Below are 23,458 nucleotides of genomic sequence, written 5' to 3'. Positions count from 1 at the left end.
TTGAAACTACTTATTCTAGTAAGACAATTATTTCAACGGAAGGCACAATTATAAACGCTCTTACAGAAGGCTCAATCAACGGAATCTGAAGGTCATTCTCGAGGAGGAATAGAATGCTGTATCCTCACCAGGGATTCTCGTACACACCTTTTCGAATCTACATTGCGCAGTATTGCGGCTGTCATCGCCGGTGAAGGTGCATCTGTGTGCCATTTGGTACCGAATCGCATCATCAACAAGAACTTAATGCATTATGGATGGTTACTGGTTGGATAACAAGAAAACCGAAAAAGTAAACAAAGTTATTATTATTTTTTTCTTTTTTATGAATGGTTGTTGAAGTCTGTACTACTCCAGTAGTATGGATGAGTTAAAGGTTGTGAAAAAAAATCCGGTCGTTTAAGATTTTGTGCCAACACATTTTGTGCGATTCACATTCCTTTAGATGTTACCTACCTCCCCTAAACGTTTCTACTAATATTTTTGAGACACCCTGTATAATGAGGTTATGTATAATAAGTAAATGACTAACCCAACTTTTGCTCCTCCTTCATTCTCCTTAGTTCCTAAAACAACCGTTCTCCACTTGCAGCTTTCTGAAAACCGTGTGATACAAAAACTTTTTTTTTTTGTTTTTTGTTTTAAATTCTAGTGAGACAAGTCCTTGTATCCCAACCTTCAACCCGTCTATGATAGATACTCTTTAGGGTGTACCTTAGAAGAAACCTTAATTACCTCTGAAGAATAAGTACGAGATGAATTGAGATAATCTACTTACTGTAGTTCTTGATAAATTGTGTCATGTAAATAAATAAATTTAAATATATTTATTTACATGACACAATTTATCAAGAACTACAGTAAGTTCACTAAAATTACAGCATAATATATTAAAAATTTGTATGTTCTTTCTAGTTACACCAAATTTTGGCATTTATGTTCTCCGAATTCTCTTTCACCAAATTTTCATACACCGAATTGATTGATGTGGACCATTAGGTATGTTTTTAATAATTCTGAAGGGTAGTGTATAAGAAAGAGAAGATCATAATGAGCCAGCATGCGAATCGAGAGACAAATTTTCATCGTCAACCATTTCCAGAATCTTACACTGGTCACTAAATGATCACGTGGAAGATTCAATGTCCCCATGATTCTTCTGTACTCTAGTTAATAACAGCTTGTTATTAACCGCGTATAATTATATTCCTCTACCCATTAGACAACCCCCACCTCTGGATAATGAGATGTACGTGAAAATTAGCTCATGCATACCTGAAAATTATAATTATTACTTATTCAGGGTTAAAACTGAATAAATAATAATTTTTAGGTACGCATGAGCTAATTTTCACTTGTGGCCATGCTCCACGCATGGCCACACGTGATACTGTTATGTCATGTGACTTACACTCTCATACCAAATTTCCACCGACTTCTGTCAAGTATTTTGCTAACAGTTGCCCTTTTATTAGCGCTAGCGTAACTTTTGAACGCCTGTGTTTTATGTTGTTAAATGTATTTGCGAGGTCACATTAACTGCGAGGAACTGTTACATAATACTTGAGGGAGTTTTCAAAGTGCATAATAATTAATGAGCAACGAAGCTTTGATGTATGGAAATATAATCATTTCCTTGCATTGTGAAATGTCACAAGTCAGAAAAGCATATTTGTGTATAACAATAACCCCTGTCTGAAGCTACCATATCTCCTCAGGATAAGATCACACGTGTGCTTGCCAGCATGAAAAAAAAAAAAAAAAAAAGAAGAGCCCAAATCAATCTGTTGTAGATTAGGAAGGGTTGCCACGTGTAAATAGGAATGTCGAGATCAAAGTGGTTGGCCCTGAACGACAACACTCTGGACTTTGGTAAGTGACCTTTAGCACATGCTTCGGAGTAGGTAGTGATGAGCTAAAAGACGCTGTCTAAGGCGTTACCGACAGTGACGATTAAGTGTGGAAGAAGAAGATATAAATAGCAAGATCTGCAAAACAATCGGTGAACTTTGATCTGAAAAAGATAAACAAAACTTCGTCCTTTTTCTGTGAAAGGTTAAAATAAGATTTTCTGAAGAGAGGCTTCGTGTATCGCTTATTTACCAGCGTGTGCTTGGTAAATATGATTAGATCTTGAGGTGAAAAGTGTCCAGCTCGAGATGCAGCTTTTATTTGTTAGAGCTTATGGCAGAAAAAGCAAAAACTGGGAACAGTCCTTGAAGCTTTAGAGTCCGTCGGTACTCTAAAGAGCAGTAAACACATTTCACTAAGCCGACCGGGCTAGCCGAGTGGGTAAAGTACCTGCCCGGCAACCCAAAGGTCGCGGGTTCGATTCTCGCCTCGGGCTTGGATCAAAGTACTGCAAAAACCTTGGGAGGTGCAATATGGCCACAGAAGCCGATGCGCCAACAACTACCAAATCAAAAAAAAAAAAAAAAAAAAAACACATTTCACTGGTCGATTTGCATGTTGTGTGGGCTGAAAAATCCCCAGAATAACTCACCGGGTAGTCTAGCCCCTCGGCCTGAATCAATTAAATCAATACCGATTGCAAGGTCTTGGAAAATCCTTTACTGAAGATTGGAATTTGAAACCAGACCCCTCCAAAAGAGTGACGAGTGGCAAAACTACGGAGAATTATGCAGTGATATTTTTAATTCATTCAAAGTGAAATAGTTCCACTCTAGGTCTTCCTAAGGACGAAGCAAAAGCTACGCTGTTTGTATTGTATAACGGAAACATGTTACAAGTTAGGAAGAACAAATAACCAAACAAGAATTTGGCCTAAAAATTGTTGAAACCCGCTCAGACTTCACAACTTTAGCGGTGTTAATCAGCAGTAGCCTTACAATAGTGAATTAAGTCGCTTTTGTGCAGTATGCCTCCCTAAATTGAACTTCCAGAACCCGGCATTTTTTCTGGTTCGTTTAGATTTCGTAATATCATTGCATAATATACATCTTAAAAGTATTCATAGATTTAATAAAGGTTTAGTTTGACCTTTCTAATATTTAATAAGTATCGGTAGTATCAATTATACACATTAAGCAACTTAAAATTGTTAAATTGATGCTACAGTGTCTTAAAATGGGAAACCTTTTTGTTTAATTAGACTTAACTAATTTTTGCTTTGGCGATTTTTTCTAGACAAGAAATCAGTCTTATGCTCGTGCATTTGGAAACAAAGCACATTTATTCTAAGTAGTTCAAGTATTCAACTGAACTTCAGTATTCAAGCCTACCTACCCTTACATAATACGAAACTTTGAATTCACCACAGAATCATCTGATATACAACCATTTCAAGTTCACAATTGTGTAATATATAATAAATGGAATAAATGTTTATTGTATAATGTCTCAATCTGAACCGGAATATCCATAAATTGGCACCGGTCCAATACTGAAATTGCCAGATCTAGCGTGCCATATGGTATTATTTTTTCCTTCAGTTTTCTAGATAAGTACCATTATCAGAAGCACCGTATCATTTTCAGATTTATCAAATGATACGTTCCGACTACACTGCACACAGAACAGCTTTCTTAAAATAACTGAAAATATTGAGATGAATATAACACATCGGCACGATTTGAGCATTGAGATGAGTTGAGTGTTCATTATCTCATGTTGATAAAAATTCAAATTTTCGTTTTATTACATTGTAATCTGCCCGGAAAGGTATGTGGCATGTTGTTTGTGGTGTCATGGCCCTAAAGCTGCCTCGACTATAATACGCAGAGGAATGTTATCTGCAGGTGATTTTGGATAATGTAATTTTTACCAACACAATATGGCCACCTTGTTTACACTTGTATCAATAAGAGTTGTTCCCCACCCCACGACTGATCATCAATTATAACTGATGATTATGCCCCAGCATTAACAACATCAGTGTATGCAGCGGGAAGAGGAGAGGAGGAGTCGATCTTGACTGATTCCTTCTCCATAATTAAATTCTAACACAGAAAGAACACCAGGAACTGACTAAATTGTAACACCAAAAAAATCTCATGTCCACATCCAACAAGGACTATTCAAGATATTTTCTTCTTCCTGGGATGTTGTTGTTGTTATCACTTGTGGGATTTGGATGGAATGACAGGCTTTTTCCTACTAAATTGCGGTTCTTGCCCTTTATTTTATTTTATATACTAATTATCTTAATTTACTTTTGTTGTTTTATATTTATTTGCTCTCTAAATTTTTGTAAATTCATATCAAATCTTTCTTCAAACAGGCCTCTGAGGTTGGGTATATCCATACTGTGATTTTAGTGTTTTGCACCAACCTTGCGTAGAAGTAGAAATAAAAACACCAGGGAAACTAAACTTTTGATAACTGTATTTAAATAGTGTTTTGCACCAACCTTGCGTAGAAGTAGAAATAAAAACACCAGGGAAACTAAACTTTTGATAACTGTATTTAAATACAGTTAACTGTATATAAAAATACAGTTATCAAAAGTTTAGTTTCCCTGGTGTTTTTATTTCTACTTCTACGCAAGGTTGGTGCAAAACACTAAAATCACAGTATCATATCAAATCTCTTTTATTATTGGTTTTAAACGATTATTTATCTTCTGAGTTTATAACTTCATTATCGTAACTCATAAATTGAGCTGCAATTGATATAAACCCCCTAGCACCTTGCTATTCAGGGGTAAGTTGGTGGTTTCTCAAATTGACTTAATTAAATAAATATTAAGTGGCATCAATCAAAACCAGAATTTTTGGTATGTTGTCTACTTTATACAAGTCTTGCTAGTCAGAAGATGTATATTGTGCAAGAGATATACGTTCATATACATTCTTTATGTGTGAATGTATAAAAATCGGTCATGCTTTATGTGAGTGTGATATACATACTATATTTTTGTATTTCCAGCCACTGTTTGAAAGGGCTGATTTTGCTTCGCTCAAAATGGGACCGCGGGAAGCAGAAGGTTGAGAAACCTTCTCAACCTGTTGATATACAAAACAAAAACAACCATTGCAGGTAATCTTAAATTTGAGAAAGAGGGAAAGTTTCCCACTGTTAGTGAGATGGTGAAAACCTTGTGATATTTGTAAATGACGTCTTTGAAGGGATTAAGAAATACGTTCTTATCGTTTGATCTTATATGGACATAAAGTGTGTTTCCGAGGGACGAAAGAAGTTAGTGAAGGGATCAAATCACTTGTCAGCTCGTATGAAGAACTCATATGGAGATGACTAGAGCTATCCTTTGAAGAACTCATAACAAAAATGACAATTACACTCCCTAGTCTTTTAGAAAACGTACTGATTGCTGTCTCATCTCTTACTGATTGGCTTCTAGCTTTTCCAGAAGCGGATTCAAAACGTTTTTTTGTTTTCTTCAAGTGATTAAAGAATAGCAACACGCAGTCATAGTACGAGTAAAGCTATATAAAGCCATAATAATGGCCTCATTGCTCACAGAACTAAGCTCTCATGTAATTTTTTGTTGTACCCTAGGACGCACAGGGTCAGAGATATTTACATAAATATTATTTTAGAATTACGTAGAAAATGTATGCGCGGCGTACATAACTCTGTACTGATACTCGGCTGTATACGCTAATCTCGGAAAGAAAACGGAGGAAGGTGGAGCATTTCCCTTTCAAAAAAGTATGAAAAAGAAGTTCGCAGATCGTGAACCAAACCAATCTCAAACTGAGAAGGATTCACGTGAAAGAGATGAGTGGAAAGTGCGTGGAAATTATCAAAGACATAGCTTCTAAAGCTCATGTATTTTGACATCTGAATAAATCGGGTGAACATTTTTGTATATATTTCTCATAAATGAAATTTTTCTATCACTCGCCTTCCTGCAATACAAGACCACTCAGAGCTTCAAAAAGTTTTTGAAGTACACTTTACTCTTAGGAATCTGTACTCTAAGAATCTTGTTATAATATCAGCTTATTTTCAAAAACTATGCGTCCGATTATTTGTTCACTTGAGCTCCATTTTTCTCCATTTTCCAGTGAACCGAACCTCATATACAATGGACTAAATGGCGAGGCTGTAGACGGATGTCAGAACTAAATGGTCAGATCATGGAGGAAAGCCAGTATGGCTGTCCCTAATTTAACTTCTGATTAGGAAGAATGCTGTCAGCCAGTGCCACTTATAATACACCCACCAGCTGAAAAAGTGGTAAAAATATTCGTTAAGTAAAGTAACTTCTCATGAGTTCATAATAAAACACACCAAAACTAGTCTTTGCAGAGAACCTGTCCTTTCAGGCGGAATTTACTGAACATAACATAATGCACACGTAAATTGGCAGTAATTAAAATTAAGGGAATTCAGTATTGCTTCAGGTCGCTTCAATTCGGATGTAATATCTAAAATAACGCTATTCTTCGTTGCATAATATTACAAGAAGTCCTACAAACTGTTACTTTATATATAAAGTAAAATATGTCCTAGTACGTATATTCATAAATATAAACTTTCAGCCTATAATTACATCCTCATAAAAATTGTCTGAACAAAAACAAGACTTTCTGTAGGTAAACTATGAACGATATCGAATACAATGCATACTAAGTCAATGTCCTATTGGACTTCTGATAATAAACGAAGTACTAAATTCGTTCGTGTTATCACGTAGAGCTTCAAGATTATTGTATATTTTAGGAGTAGTATGCTAAATATATTATCCAACAACAGTATTGTTAAGGTCATCGACAAGCAAAATTTATGGGATCCTCTTCAAACGAGGTACACAGACCAAGTCCACTTCGTTAAAAATAGTAACTTATCTCCACAGACTGCTTTCAATTTGATCTTTGGTCCGCACTTTAAAGAGTGGAACGCGGATCTCTGCCACGAGAATTGACACAGATTATCACTTGCTGTGGTCGGTTAACGGAAATCAAAGGAAAAAAGCGCATAAAAAACACTGATGTTTACGCGAGTTCAGTAACCCAAAGAGAACTATGGACAAACGTCTGGATTACGCAGAATGGCACACAGCACCTAAAGCATCTGTTTTATACCGAAGGGAAATATCTCGAATAACGTAAGAATCGCTTGTTTGCGTGCCTTCCCAAATTATTTATTACTAGTTTTTCTCATTAAACCATGGAAAGATTTTTTTTTTTTTTTTTTTTTTTCATTTTCAGTTCAATTGTGTTAGGATCCGAAAGGAAATTTGCTTAACAAACTCATCGTCAGTCGATGTTAGTTTTATTGGGAGGCTCTGTTCTCGGGCAAACGGGTAACATTTTTTGCAATAAAGATAGGTGGACAATTGATGATGTCACCAACAGATTGTCAGATTTTAATGGGGATAAAGAGATTATTAGCATTCATTATTATTCATATGGGGAGTAATGATATTAAATGAACACAACTTGACCATTTAGAGAGAGAGAGAAATCTTTATTGCAAATAAATGAATACAATGTACATACATAGATTTAAGTGAAGTTGGAATTGTCCCGTCATGGCCAACGGCCAGGAGCTCACATCAGAATAGATAATGGATAATGCACATTGTAAAATTAAAAATGTAACATGCAAACATGTCATTACACTTCCTCACATTACACAGCATTAACTATATTTACAAGTGACATCGTACGGTTATATTTACAATAGAAATATCTTATTTACAATTTTATTTACAATAAAAATATCTTTTTTTTTTTTGATTTGGTAGTTGTTGGCGCATCGGCTTCTGTGGCCATATTGCACCTCCCAAGGTTTTTGCAGTACTTTGATCCAAGCCCGAGGCGAGAATCGAACCCGCGACCTTTGGGTTGCCGGGCAGGTACTTTACCCACTCGGCTAGCCCGGTCGGCTGTAAAAATATCTAATATACATGAATGGCACTTCTCTGTCAAACGAATTTTGTCCTGGCACAGGAGAGCTTGGTAGATGGTGTGGAGGGCCCACGAACTTATTTGATTCTGGGATTGGAGCGAGCTGATAACACTTCTTTCCTGTAGGTTTTATTGCTGCAAAACCTATGCAAGTCAGTGTCGAGGTACTGTACTTCCGGTAGCATTTGGTTTGGGAGGAAGCGGTCTGAGATATGAAGTCTCCGATTCCTCGAGCAGAGCATCGGGGTTCGCCGAAGGTCTGGCTTGGGTATTCGCCAGTAACACGAATCCCAAATGGACGGTGTTCAGATCTGCCCCGTGATCATTTTAACTGTAGCTATCAGTCGTTGTATTTCAATGATATCAGGCAGTCGCTGCATCCCCAGGTTGATAAGGTTCTGTCGTGTGGTGGGAGACAAGCTTTCCGGTTAGCCCATTTAAGTAGCCAGAATTCTGCAGCGAGGATTGGTTTCTTCGTTGTAATAGTTGCTGATGCCCACACTTCAGCAGCATAGAGGAGTGGAGAATAGATTACTGTTCTGATGAATTTCTTAATTAAACGAGGCTCCTTGACATAAATTAGTTGTTTAGCTAGCCACCGGAGAGAGGCGCTGCTCTGGAAGTGAGCTTGTCTACATGAGCATGAAACCGGAGTTTTGGGTCAAATACTATTCCCAAATCCGCATGTGTAGGATTGGCAGATATTACATTTCCATCGAGTGTTGGGGCTATTATTGTAGGGTTTGGTCTGAGAGAAAACGCCATTAGTTTTGTTTTTTGTGGGTTGATCGAGAGTCCATACTGTTTGAGGTAAGAGGCGACGTTGATGAGACTATTATTAATGCTTGCTGTAGCTTCAAGGTGATTGTTGGAAGCAAAAGGAGTTAGAATTTTTATATCATCTGCATGGGTGATGATTTTCTCATTGTTACGGACAAGAGAAGGAATGATGGCTGTAAATAATAAGCCAGATAGGACTCCTCCTTGTGGAACACCAGCAGAAATTGCTTTCTTGTGCGATTGTCCATAGGCATCGACTTGTAATACCCTATCATAGAGGAGTGATGCTATGAACCAGAGGATATTACCTTGGATTAGATAGTGGTCTTCCAGTAAGCGGAGGAGCGCCGACACGTTGATGGCGTCAAAGGCAGCTTCAATATCCAGGTACGTGATTGCGAGTTCTCATGCTGTTCAAAGGCGGACAATATATTACATGTAGTTGCAAGGAGGTTTGTCACTGTGGATCGGTTTCGGATTGCGTAGTGGACCTGTGGCGGCCTATCTCCAAGAATCTGATTCATTAAGGTCGGCAGCATAGTTTTTTCCAGGATTTTCAGGAGCGTTGAGGAGTTAGATATCGGCCGAAGTTGTCTGGGTAGAGTGGGGTTTCGAACTTTTGGATATGGTCTGACAAGGTAGCTGTTCCAGACTTTAGGAAAGATTCTTGTGGTTAGAATTCCGCAGAAAATGGACTTGAGTGGTTGGAGGATGAACGGACTGAGGCATTTTACCATGAATTGCTTTTCGCTGGAAGGGGGTTTATCGCTGCTGTCAGCTGGTGTGTAGAGATGGTGATGGAATGCAAGATGTCTTGTTGTAATTCATTGTCGGGGACATAAAAGAGAGTTTAGTTGATATGCACGCGTATTGAATCTGGTAATATGATCTAACTATTGAGCTGGGTCCAGTTGACTAGGAAAGCTATGGGATCTGAAGCGGTATGGGATTTTCCCTTTTTGAAGTTGGACGCCTAGGTGTGCTGTTATTGCTTGTGATTTCTCCCTATTAAATTGCGCTCGTGCTCTTGAGTAAGATATCCGGTCAGAAGTCTGTATAATACAGGACCGTGCCGAAAAAATGCTGCGAGTTAGGTCAGAATGTCTCTGCAGTTCTGCTCAGACACGGTAGGAGGAATTACATTCTGAAAGCATTGTGTATTAACTGAAGACGAGTCTTCAGGACGAATTTATTAGCGTGGCTCGTATTTGTAGGTTGAAGGAATCTATTTTGGAGAGACGGTATTCATATGAACAAAGAGTGATATCAAAATTTGGAGACGACATAAAGACTGTGAGGGTTATTAATGATGAGTGCCAGCAGCGCTCCTTTGGGATGACTTTTACAGACTTCAAGAATTGTCAGAAAAGTGGCAGTGTTTTAATGCATCAAAATGCAAGGTGATACACTTGGGAAATAGCAACCCCAAAATATATTATACACTTGGTGGGGTCGAATAAAAAACAGTAGAGGAAGAGATGAATCTGGGAGTTACGATACGGGCAGATATGAAATTTTTCTTAGCAGGGCAAACAGGTGACCATGAAAGCCTATGGCATTCTATCAATAATTTATCGAAAAATATCGTCTAGAGATAGAGAAGTCGTAATTCCACTCTACAAGGCAACTGTAAGACCGCTTTTGGAATTACCGTGTACAAGTATGGCAATATCATCTGAAAAAAGGCACTGAGTTTCTTGAAAGGGTCCAAAGAAGGGCAGGCAAAATGGCGACCGTGTGAGGAAAGACTTCGATTATATAGCCTAAAGAGCTTGGCATCCAGGAAACGTGAAGGGCACTTGATTGAGGTTTATAAGAATCTGAAAGGGATTAGTGAAATGAATGAAAGCGGAATGTACACTGTTATAGAGAATTCCAGAACTAGGGGCCATAAATTCAACTTACAGGGGCAGAGGTTTAGACTAGATTGTAGGAAGTTTTCTTTTAGCCAGCGAGTTGTTGATTGCTGGAACAAGTTGCCTTCGCAAGTAGTTGAGGCTGACGGTTTGAAAAAGATCAATTGGGTATTTATTTGCGTGAGGAAGGAAGTGCAGCAAAAGCCTGTGGCTTCCTTGCGCTATATGGATAATACTAATATTATGTACCTAGGTACTCGTAGTTTTTAGTTCCAAATTTCAGGGGGACAGAACGGATACAAAATAAAAAATTTCGTCTTGATATAACTCATAAGTCGCACTGAATTCCCTCATCAATAAGGTTTATAAATTATCGGGAAACAAGTAGTATTTTTCTAAAACGCAACGCTTTGATATCAATATCGAGATGACAACTTGGGCAATCTTACTGTATGTAAAGGACAGGTGTGCGAGTGCCGGTCCTAGTATGCTTAATTTGTAGTCTTGTTTTTTATTAAGATTAATTCCCTGTTCAGATATTTTGTCTTTAATGGTTACTTTGTATTTTTGTGATTGGTCACTTGTATAGTGAATGTTTTGTAAGATTCCTCTGATCATCTGTGCAGGGAATCGAAAATGTATACCAGTTAATTTATTACAGAATTTTATTATTATTAATATAATCATCCTGCACTTTTGTTTTACTATAGCGATTGACTCAATAGATCAGCAAGCAAGTGCAGGTGGTAGAACAAATGCATGTGCAAAGATATTTTAGAGAGAGGTTACAAATATGTGTTAGTGCAAGTAATTTTATTGCTTGTCAAAGTTAATCATCGTTTTGTTTAAATAATTAGCAAATGTTTTTAAACAAACAAACATTTACGCAACCTCAGGCTGTAATATTAATGGGCGTAAACGTGAAATAGATGTCAGCTAATTTTGGGTTTCGAATACAAATTTGGACACAACTGAACTAGAGAAACCATGCAGCGGCACAATGCAAAATGAGCGTTGATTGCAATTGTAGGGCTACGAACAAAGTAAATACTATTTTATATATTAATCGGAACAAGTTCTTCATCATACTCAGCTATGAAGAAATATACCCAATGAATGGGTAATTGATTCAAAACGAATAGCACATTATGGAAATTGTTTTGTACAGTTTTTTCTTATGCTAGTATTGTAGGCATGAAAGCACTTGTACATTTTATGGTGCTACTTTTACTTTTATGAAAAACAATCTTTTTGTCTAATACCGTTTACTAACGCCCGCTGTTATTCGATATCGCTATGCGGATCCAATTATTTCCCTCATAACTTAGGCTGCTAGTGCAGCACTTTTGAGAATGCTGCAAACTCTGAACTGTCTGTTGGGTAATTATTTAGACTTTCTGCTGGGCAACACAGTTCAACTCCACTGAGGTACAAATTGCAAATACTGAAAACTGTAAGGTCAGATGTGGTGTCCACGTTGGGAAGAATGTGTGGATGGTGGGGGGGAATTATGTTGAAAATGTCGTATCTGGTCACTTAGCTACTTGGAAGCGGCGATCATAAGAAAAGCTTCTTCCTGGTACCCGTCCTTGCCACGAGGAGGCGGACTTCTATATAATCACATGCTGCCTCTTAAGAACGAGACAAAATCCTGCATCCGTCGAAGGTAGTGAAATATCGGTGGGTACCAGCAAATCCCATGCCATAGGATGTGAGTAATTACAGAAAATCACAGAGGGAGTTTAAGGAAAGATCTCATAGCACTAGCTCAAAATAATAATAATAATAATAATAATAGCTGATTAGCTGCTATATCTCATAACAAAAGAATTATTTTTTTATTCAGAGGCAATTTGCACACTGTGCATGCTTAAAAAGTTTGCGCTAGCACGATTTTCCCCCGGTGAATAACTCATTGGGGGAAATCTTGCTCCCACCGTTCGAAATTGGCTAATTACATCCCTGATTAGAGAGGTCTCCGACGGTATTCAAACGTGATCTCTCTAAACCAGTAGCAGCATATGGCGATATATACAGAGTGATTCATGAGGAATAGTAAATATTTTAGAAGATTATAGTATCGATTATTCCGAGTTAAAAAGTACATATAAACATGTGTCTAATTCTCAATGGATATGGGTATACAGCTGTTTGAAATTGGCGCGCACAAAGCTATTATGAGAGGTATTAAAGAACGATAAATGGCTTATTTTTCGTATTTATTGACTTTTTTTGAATGATACAAAACACAAATAATGGCAGTTTTTTTTACAGTTCACAATAAATGTTCGAAAATCCCACAACCAACCTCAACGCACTTTGCAACTCTTGTGGTAATATGACGTGTTGTTCTTCTGAGGTTGTCTTGGAGTTCTTTTATGGGGTCAGCAGTATCCAAAATGCGAGCGAGCAATTCGTCTCTTGTATTCCCTTTTCCTTGTATACTGCGCTATTCATCCATCCCCACAAATAAAAACCTAACGGCGGCTTTTTGAGCAGAAAAATAAGTTTGGCGAGTGAGATGTGAAGACCTTGGTGACCAATGAACGGGACCACCGCGGCCGACCCATCGTTCAGGGAAAGTTCGATTTAGATATTGTATCGCCAGAAAGGTATAATGTGCAGGAGAACCGTCATGCTGCAAGTACATAGCAATCCTTGTAGCCTCCAAAGGAACATCCTCCAATAGCAGTGGAAGTTCGTTTTGCAGATATTCTAGATAAATGGGCCATGTAAGTCGATTTCGTAACACAACAGGCTCAATCAACTGATTGTCGATGATACCCCACCCCACGTTTACAGAGAAGCGGTGTTGAAAATTTGTTTTTACAGTGGCATGTGGATTTTCGTCTGACCGCCGATGAGAGTTACGGGTGTTGTTGATACCGTCACGGGTGAAAGTAGCTTCATCCCTGAACACAGTATTAATGGAATTAATCGGCGATTACCATTTACCCACCGACAGAATTCCAATCGCCGGGCATCGTCTCCCGGTTGAAGGTGTTGCACCCGCTGTATGTGAAATGGAAACAAGCAGTGCTCACGTAATGTTCGCCGTACTCTTGTCTGCGGAACGCCGATATGCGTAGAAATTCTTGTGTGCTAATAGTAGAACTACGTTCTACCGACTGAAGAATGTGTTCTATTTCATCCATATTTTGTTCATTTGCACGTTCAGAAGAAATATGAGCGCTGGGAACTGTACCAATCTCACGCAGTTTGGTGTAAACGCTCTTGAATCCCGGTATTCTGAAGTTAGGAAACAATCGACGGTATTCTCTACAAGCAGCAGTAGCACTTCCACCACAAAAACCGTAGACAAACACTATATCAACATATTCAGCATGTGTGAAGATGTTTGTCGGGTTATAACTGCTTCTTGGTCACATCTGATTCAGGGAGCTGTGCGCGCCAATTTCAAACAGCTGTATCTCCATATCCATTAATTTTTAAACCGACCGAAATCGATACTATAACCTTCCAAAAGATTTACTATTCCTCCTGAATCACCCTGTATCGTCGTCCGCTTATAGCAGTTGATAAACTAGCGCCACAATTACCGATGTACCGTACATGTTTTGTGGTATTCGATATCTTCTCTGGCATTTAGCGTTTCGTACTTGTCATTCTTTTGAAGAGGTCTGATTTCAATTCCCGTCTTGACTGGAGGAATTTCTAAAGATCGCTTCAATCGAGGTTGTAGTTGGCGGATGGAGTAGCGGTTTTCCACGAGTTATTCCAGGTTTTTCAGCCTGCAACAACATGGAAATCGGCTGTGGACACACCCTTGCATAGACATAATACCGAACAGCGGTGCAATTGGCCTTAAGTCGCTAAAGCTCCTAAAAACAAACAACAGAAATTAATTATAATTTGATATTTGTATTTTATAAACAAAGAAGCGTTCTTCGTCAGCAGAAACTCTGTTCATACTGAATTTCTCTGCATATGAGAATGATTTCGGATGATTTGTGTTCCTTTATTAGACCAACTCAGCTCAATTGTTGTCATGGCTGTTGTAGGGTTTTAGGCGCATCACTAGATAATATTGCGCCATTGTATATTACTTCCATGCAAGTGTGTTCACGGGCAATTTGCATGTTATGAGGACAGAAAACCTCCTCGTATTAACGTAATTATGCACATTTAAAAACTAAAATTTAAAAAATCCTACCTCTAAGCAACAATACATAATCATTTATATCTTTTCTTCCACAAACCGACCGAAGAATACACAGTTGTTTTGAGGCTTAACATACACCCAACAACTTCCAGAAATTCTGAAGTGGGGGATGGGGTCTAAACAGCTTACCTCTCACAATTCGTGTGGCGGTTCAGTTTTTTTTTTTTTTTTTTTTTTTTTGCAATGTTACTCATTCGTTCGACACATAATGAGCAGAAAGTCCGGTTTCTCACCGACTTATCGGCGTACCTCAGGGATAAGGAATGAAAAGGGAGGTCTTATTATATTAATTCAAATAGAATTAATATTGTGATACTTGTTTCTCTGGAATTTTTGCCTCAAGAGAGCAGTGTAGGCATTCTCTTCAACACACAAATTCTTACTGACTAGCTCAGCCACTTTGAAGACAGAACTGTTTGAAGCTGTAAGAGTCTCACTCAGTGTCCAAGACAACAGACTTGACGTGTGCACAATCTATATCCCCCACCTTCAGTTAAGAACACTATACAAGAGGTCTCTAACTGGATCATTGATCAGTGCCACCCAAAAGCAACTTTACTTGTGTGTGGAGACTTCAATATTAGCTCAGACCAACACAGATGTCCTCTAATCTGGCTGCAGTAGGACTGACCCTTCAGAACTTTACCCCACTAAAGGGATTAGCCAGTTAGACCTAATCTTTGCAACAGACTCCCTCACCTTAGACAGCCAGCCTGAAGCAGCCTTCATGTCAGACCACCTACCAATAGCCCTCTGTCTCCCAATTGCTTCCAAAGTCACCATGGCAACATCAGATACCAGTTAAGAAAACTGATTAGTCCTTCGCTCCTCGATCCACAGAAATGCTGCTTTGCGGCATCCATCTTTCCTTGAGATGCCCTAAACCAATGTCATCCACAGCTCGGGCTGCACTTTCTTACCTGCTGGCTGAATTCCATTGCTCGATCTGCAGCGTCAAAAACAGTGTCAATTTCTCACCGGAGCAAAGCATAGTGGAACCAACAGCTCAACCTCGAATTTCAGAATAAGCAAAGGCTTCATGCAAAATGGAAAGCCACATCAGACCCAACAGACAGGATAGCATACTCAAGAACCCGTGCTCAGTTTAACAGATGTAAATCTAAAGCCATGAAAGCCAACATTGATAAAACACTCAAGGTAGGGAAGACACCGTTTAAGGCAGGACATGATGATTTTCCTCAGAAAATTAATCCGATCGAATGGCTTGAATACATTACAAAATTCAAGCCTAAGTCTGCGTCAGACCGCAAGAACCTTCACAACAGTTGTCAGCGAGATACCCTCACATCCATCATCGTTACAAAAGGAGAGCTCATCCAAGCCATCAATAGTATCCTACCAACATCATGCACTGGATTTGATGGGATCCCACAATTTATCCTTAAGAGCGTAAGAGTTTTCATCATAGATGCGCTTCTAGGAATCCTAAATGGAATTCTCACAACTCAAAGTTTCCCAACAGCCTGAAACCAATATATAGTTGGGGTAATTCCAAAAACACATGGAGCTACCTCATTATCACAGTTCAGGCCAATTATGAAAGGGTCATGCATCCTCAAAGTTATGGAGAAGAGCCTTTTTCCCACCTTAACCAACCAGGTTCTCCCATGCAATTCACAATTTATCCATTATGCACTGTATGCAGGTCCACCATCACCAACCTGCTGGCAACCACTAACACCATTCTGGAGGCCCTACAAGACAGGGAGGAGATGGCAATTGTGTATATAGATATCCAGTCTGCCTTCAACTGCATTGGCATCCAACCCCTCCTTCAGTTTTGTGAGGAGGGACACCAAGATTAAAGGAAATATCCTTGAATACTTAAAGTCGCTTCTTACAACCAGGGTTCTTCACCTGACGATGAATAAAAAATCCTTCGCTAGGAATGTCAGTGTAGGTGTTCCCCAGGGTGGAGTTCTGTCTGGGTTCCTCTTTACTGCTGCCATCCACCCATTCCTATGCAAGGAAATGGATTTTCTCAGCTATGCAGATGATTTGAAGCTCGTCTATCGGATCCATGGGACCGACCAACCTGAGACTGCTTCCGACACCATCAACAACAGCCTAGAAGCTCTAGTCACGTACTTAGCACAGTTCTCTCTCCAGATTAACCCAAATAAATCGGCACAAATGGTGTTCTCACTCAAATCACACCCAACTCAACTAAACCTGAAAATCCATGGAACCTCCATCCCTCCAGTAACCAACACAGAGATCTCGGGGTCATCTTTGACCCTAAGCTTAGCTTTAAACACCATGTGGCAGATATTCACAAGAAGGTCTGCCGATCCGGATGGCTTGCCAAACAACACCTCCTCCATGTCACAGAATCCCAGTACACCATTCAATATATTTACCGGTTTCTTCCGCCAGTCATTACCTACGGATCTGAAATCTGGGCGTCGGCAGCAAAAACCACGCTAAAAACCATCTCATCTGATGAGTACTGGCTTCTTCGGTGGGTGCTCTTCAAGCACAAGCTTCCATCCCTCACACATACTTCAGAAATTACCAAACTTTTAAATTACAGAAAAGTCTCAGAAAGGATCTTCACCCTCCGCTTACTCGTCACCATTAAAATGATAGAGGGTGAAATCAACACGCCATGTTTTTGGCAGATTTGTAGTTGGAGAATTCCTCCGAGACCCTTAAGGGCCCTCCCTTCTTTATAGTCCGTGGCCTGGAGGCTCAGGAAGGGCGACAGATTCCTGCCAATGGAGATGCTCCAAAACGTCCAAGATATGCATGCTGACTACAAGAAATTCATTGAGGACAAAGCCTACAGAAGATGTATCATCAGGGAGCAGCTCCGATCTTCAACCAAGTGACTGTCACTATTTTTCCTTGATTGGTTTGTTGATATTGAAAAAAAAAAAACTGTTTTCATGTGTTTACAACTTTTTTTTTGTTGTTGTTGTTGTTAGAGAGTTTTAGTTCGTTTCTATGTTAAACCCCTAGCATTTTTGCTGTTATGGGCATTGCATCAGGCATACATGCAAAATTTACTTATTGTCGCTGATTGCAATAAAGATATTATATTATATACTGGAAACAGAAGAAACTAGGACGTGTATTTATCTTGGTCATCCTGCTCAAAGAGGCGCAAAAATCGTATTTTGTTCAATTAAAATCATTTTTTTTTTTTGTTAATTAATCTTAATGTTGCAAGAATATTTGCTGATGCTATCGAGGCAGTGTTAGGTGGGTCGGAAAACTGCTAGCTTGGGGGGATACAAGGACTAATAGATTAACAGTAGCCACTGGCAGAGGTGAAAGAGATTCTTGCACTGCTTCTATTAGAATGAGCAGAAGCCTGAAAAACAAGATGCATGGTATTTCAGAGACTGCTGGGAGTCATTGCGGTACAAGTAAACACATGGGTTGTGTTAGGGTAGCTAAGAATAGAAACAGGTGCAGGTATACTTGCGTGTACACCAATGCTAGGAGTTTAGTAAATAAATTTGATGAATTTGAGGTATTGCTCAAAACATCAAAGGCAGATATTGTTGGGATATCAGAGACGTGGTGTCACACAGATATAAGGGATGCAGAACTGCAATTTGGGGAGTACAACGTCTACAGAAAGGATAGACAGGATAGGAACTGGGGAGGTGTTATGCTATTAGTTAAGAAACACATAAAAACCAAGGAAGTGAAGCCAGTCGACATCGCTGGACAGTGCAGTGTTGAGTCAGTTTGGTGTGACATAAACATTGGGAGATCAAAATCGAGAGTAGGAGTGTGCTATAGGCCTAATGACTCTGATGATTATAATAAGGAACTGTACAGGGAAATAGAGTGGGCCAGTAAATCAGAGTGTCTTTTAATGGGGGATTTTAATTTCCCAGATATTGACTGGAATTTGGGGGCTGGTTACTCACACACTAGCAGGACTTTTGTGGATTTATTGGATGATTGTTTTCTACATCAGCATGTTCGGCAGGCAACTAGAGGGAGTAATACTCTTGATTTGATTATCAGCAGTGATTCTTCATGCATTAAGAATCTGCAGATAAATGAACCACTAGGTGGCAGTGATCACAGTGTGCTGAAGTGGGATTTACTGAAAGAGGTAACTACCATTAGGGGTAAAGGGAAGGGTTATTGCTTCGGTAAAGGCGACTACGATGGACTGAGACAGTATTTAAATTCTATACAGTGGGACCAACTGATGATGTTACCAACAGCAAATTCAAAATGGGAAGCATTCAAAGAACTTATCTTGGAAGCTACTAGGCTTTACATACCAACTAAGAAATATTGTTCAAGGTTTAGGCCAAAATGGATGTCAGATGAACTAATGAGGCATATGGCAGAGAAGAAAAATGCATGGGATACTTACAAATTAACACATGACACAGAAGCCTATGATAGATACAAGTTGATATGCAACCAAGTTACAAAGGAGGTTAGGCAGGCGAAGGCAGATTACGAGAAATCCTTGGCAAGGGATGCAAAGAAAAACAGCAAAGAGTTCTTTACTTATGTAAACTCTAGAAGGAAGGGGATGAATCAGATTGGTCCACTTGATATTGATGGGTCAAGTGTTGATGATCCTGCTCAGGTAGCTGACAGACTAAATGAATGTTTTGCATCGGCATTCACACATGAGGAGTTATTCAGCGAGGGGAATGCCAGAGGTGTATTCAACTCTAGCAGTAAGCTACAGAATCTTGAAATAACTGGGAGTAAAGTGGAGGAGAAACTGTTGAAGATAAACACAAGAAAGGCACCCGGGGTGGATGGGATCTATCCAGTTATATTAAAGGAGGCAGCAAAGGAAGTAAGCAAACCCTTAGCCATAATTATGAGAGCTTCCTTGGACTCAGGGGAGGTACCCATAGACTGGAAATGCGCAAATGTGACCCCAATTCACAAAGGAGGATCAAAGGCTGACACAAGTAATTATAGACCTGTGAGCTTAACTTCTGTTCCAGGAAAATTAATGGAGGCACTGGTTAAAGAAGCACTGCAGGATCATTTAGACAAGACTTCAGTTATAGCTCAGACACAGCATGGTTTTGGTAAGGGGAGGTCTTGCCTGACCAACTTGATTGGATACTATGATGCAGTCACAAAAGAACTGGATGCAGGGAATAACTTTGATATTATATACTTGGATCTTAGAAAGGCTTTTGATACTGTTGCACATGGAAGACTGCTACACAAATTGGAGCAGTGTGACATTGGAGGCAAATTGCTGCTATGGATAAAGGGGTGGTTGAGGGGGAGAAGACAGAGAGTGGTAATCAATGGACACTGCTCATCGTGGACTGATGTTATTAGTGGAGTCCCTCAGGGCTCAGTGTTGGGTCCATTATTGTTTTCTGTATTTATAAATGATATTGATGATGGTGTATCGGGCTTAATGTCCAAGTTTGCAGACGATACAAAGGTTGGCAGGGTTGTCAAGGACACTACTGACACTATGCTGCTGCAACAGGATCTGGAAAGGTTGAGCAGATGGGCTGAGAGGTGGCAAATGAAGTTTAACATTGACAAATGTAAAGTACTACATATGGGAAACAGCAACCCCAGAGCAACGTATCAACTCTGTGGTACTACACTGACAGTGGTAGTGAATGAAAGGGACTTGGGGGTGGTTGTGCAGGCAGATATGAAGTTCTCTGAGCAGTGCAGACGGGCTGCAAGAGTAGCTCATGGAGTATTGTCAATGATATACAGGAATTTTTCCAGCAGGGATAAGGAGGTGATTATTCCATTGTATAAGGCGATGGTCAGGCCACACCTAGAGTACTGTATACAGGTCTGGAGGCCTCATTTCAAGAAGGATGTAGAGCTGCTGGAACGATTACAGAGAAGGGCAACAAGATTAGTGAATGGAACAAAGGGGTGCTCTTATGAAGAAAGGCTTAAGTTTTGCAAATTACAGTGTCTGGAGACTAGGCACCAGCGAGGTGATCTGATAGAGGTGTATAAAGCCTTGAATGGTTTGAGCATGTTCAATGCTGATGGGATTCTTCCTCTTGCTCAGAATAATCACCTGAGAGGGCGTAAATTCAAATTGAGGAAAGATGGATGTAGGATAGATGTGAGGAAATTTGCCTTTAGCCAGCGGGTGGTTGGTTGGTGGAACAGACTTCCATCCCTTGTGGTGGAGGTTGTTAGCCTAAATAAGTTTAAGGCTCAGCTGGACAGGTATTTTGAACGAACAGAGGGGTGAAGTGGAAGTGGGTTTTTTTTTGGCTGATGCTGCATAAGCTTGCTTTCTTGCATCAAATGCCTCTACTAATGCTAATGCTAATGCTAAAAAGATGCAAGGAACTAAACGTTTTCTACATCAGCGTAACAAAACAAAATTAAATTAAAAATAATAATAGAAATAAAATAAAACAGAATATTCATACTATACTCATTCCCGAACGATAACAGTCCAATTTCGTTTTGAATTTAGCCAAACTCGCTGCCTTTGCCATGTTGGGAAGCAACTTATTTCAGTAATTGACAACCAGCTGCCCGTAGGTAAAGTTTATAAGGTCTTTTAAAATTCAGAGAGAGAGAGAGAGAGAGAGAGAGAGAGAACACATCTTTATTGCAACATTTGATTGTAACTGGTTACAAGATTAAGTATTGCAACTTTCCCTTCACGGCCAAAAGGCCAGGGGTTTACAAATAAGAGGTGTTACAAAAACATTAAATACTATAAGACATTAAAGAAACACAAACAAGATGACATTAAATTATATAGGAATAAAACAAAATGAACAATACATATACAATTTACAGTAGTGACTATTGTCCTCACACTTCAGTTCCCGTTATGCTCACTAATCAATTCAGAGGGATCTCCAACCGGGGCAGTTTCACTTCCGTCGATGAGTTGCAATGCTTTGTCAAGAGATAGTGGCGCTACGTCCTCTATGGTCGCCATTCCCTGTATTAGTTAAGGGGATTGGCAGATGCAGCTGGCAGTTCGTGGTCTATGGAGTGTGTTGTTGGACTGAGTATCCCACGTCTATATCGTCGGTTGCCGGCAAATTTCTTAAGGTCGGCGTCGATGTCCTGGATTCGTCCGAGCATCTGGTATGGTAGGAAACGATCTGATAGGCGGAGGCGTGCATGCAGAGGGCAAGTAGTTGGGGTGGTTCTGAGCTGGGCAGGTGGAATCCTCCAGCCACAGAGATCCCAGAATGAAGGAGATGTGATCAGACCGGTCAACATCTTTACTGTGATTATCAGTCTTTTTTCGTCAATGAGAGAGGGCAGCCTGGCGATTCCCAGGACCTGGGTCATTTCAGTTGTATGAACATGGGGTGGTAACCTGTGCTTGCAGGTTACCCATTTGAGGAGCCAATATTCTGCTGTCCAGATGGGTTTCTGATCGTGGGTGCTGCTGACGCCCAGATTTCAGCTGCATAAAGTAGTGGGGAGTATATAATGGTCCTGACATATTTTGTTGCTATAACCCTGTCTGAGACTTAATGCAGGTGTTCTTTCGCTCTCCATTTCAGGTGTACCGCACGACTGATGAGTTTGTCAATGTGTTTGTTGAATCTGAGTAGATGTAAGTGAAATTGCAATTGTCACGGCCAAAGGCCAGGGGCTCACATCAGAGTAGATAATTAACTATGTGTACGCTGTAAAATTAAAAATGTAAACATGTTATTACTCTTCCTCACATTACGCAGTATTAACTATATTTGAAAGCTACATCATACAGTTATATTTACAATAAAAATATCTAAAATATACATGAATGGCACCTCTCTGTCAAACGAATTTTATCGTGGCACAGGAGAGCTTGGCAGATGGTGTGGAGGGCACACCATCTGCCAAGAATCCAATAAGAACTTGTTCTTGTTGGATTCTGGGATTGGAGCGAGCCGCTAACACTTCTTTCCTCTAGGTTTTATCGCTGAAAAACCTATGCAAGTCAGCGTCGAGGTGCTGTACTTGCCGTGGCCTTTGGTTTGAGCCGAAGCGTTCTGAGATATGAAGCCCCCGGTTCCTCAAGCAGAGCATCGGGGTTGACCGAACTTCTGGCTTGGGTATTCGCCTGTAACACGAATCCCAAATGCACGGTATTGAGATCTGACCTGTGATTATTTTAACTGCAGCTATCAGTTGTTTTATTTCGATGATATCAGGCAGTCGCTGCATACTCCAGTGAAGTAGCTAATGTTGTAGTTCTGTCCTGTGGTGGGAGAGAGGCTTTCCGGTTAGCCCATTTAAGTAACCAGAATTTTTCAGCGAGGATTGGTTTCTTCGTTGTAATAGTTGCTGATGGCCACACTTCAGCAGCATAGAGGAGTGGAGAACAGATTACTGTTCTGGTGAACTTCTTAATTATATGAGGCTCCTTAACATAAATTAGTTGTTGTTTAGCTGCCAATCGGAGAGAGTCTGCTCTGGACATGAGCTTGTTTACATGAGCGTGAAACCGAAGTTTTGGGTCAAATACTATTTCCAAATCTGCATGGGTAGGAGTGGCATATATTATAATTCCATCGAGCGTTGAAGCTATTATTGTAGGGGTTCGTTTGAGAGAGAACACCATTAGTTTTGATTTTGTGGGTTGATTGATAGCCCATACTGTTTGAGGTAAGAGGCGACGTTGATGAGACGGTTATTGATACATGCTGTAGTCTCAATGTGATTGTTGGAAGCAATATGCGTTAGAATTTTTATATCATCTACATAGGTGATGATTTTCTCATTGTTACAGACAAGAGGCGCAATGATGGCTGTAAATAATAAGCCACCAGATAGGAGCATTAGTACAGAAGAACGAATATTAATTAGCCATTTAATAAAGC

This window comes from Mastigoproctus giganteus, chromosome 11, assembly GCF_048544385.1.
Source record: "Mastigoproctus giganteus isolate SK-2022 chromosome 11, ASM4854438v1, whole genome shotgun sequence".
Classification (NCBI taxonomy): domain Eukaryota; kingdom Metazoa; phylum Arthropoda; class Arachnida; order Uropygi; family Thelyphonidae; genus Mastigoproctus; species Mastigoproctus giganteus.
This window is presented reverse-complemented; position numbering follows the sequence as displayed.